Below are 580 nucleotides of genomic sequence, written 5' to 3'. Positions count from 1 at the left end.
AACGATCGACAATTTTAGTAGGAGCAATGAGTAATTACCAACGAGATTAGATCAATATACGTACTCGACCCCCCCTATACTCGAATCCTGGCTCCGCCACTGTTCTCGATGCCAGGGGGTGCAGCCTTGGCGTGAAGTTCGCATCGGTGAGGTACTTCTTATCCCATCCTCCAGGCAGCTTGATGGATATGAGGGCGCCAGTTGTGAACTTCTTCACAATATTGTTTCTCGGAGAATCTCTTAATAAGTTCCCTCCAACGGCTCATGGATGGTACACGAGAAATGCTAGACTCACGGGCAGTTTATGGGGATTAACGACCTGCTTAGAATAGATTGACTGAGATTTGTTTAAGTGAGGAGGGCCCACCAATGAAAATCGAGGGGGGGATTAGAGAAGGGTACGAAGACAGGTCTGTAAAACTCCGTTGTTTATTTCCGTGTGTGTAGTATTATCGGATGGTACACCCATCGCTGATTGTTGTGGGTTCCTTACGAGCAGGTACATGCTTATTGTTGTTATTGTATTTGACGGATGCAATTTGCGCCTTACTAATGTTCTCTACCTTATATTCCTCCTCAT

The sequence above is a fragment of the Triticum aestivum genome, chromosome 4A (genome assembly GCF_018294505.1).
Source record: "Triticum aestivum cultivar Chinese Spring chromosome 4A, IWGSC CS RefSeq v2.1, whole genome shotgun sequence".
NCBI lineage: Eukaryota > Viridiplantae > Streptophyta > Magnoliopsida > Poales > Poaceae > Triticum > Triticum aestivum.
Note: the sequence above shows the minus strand (reverse complement) of the source record.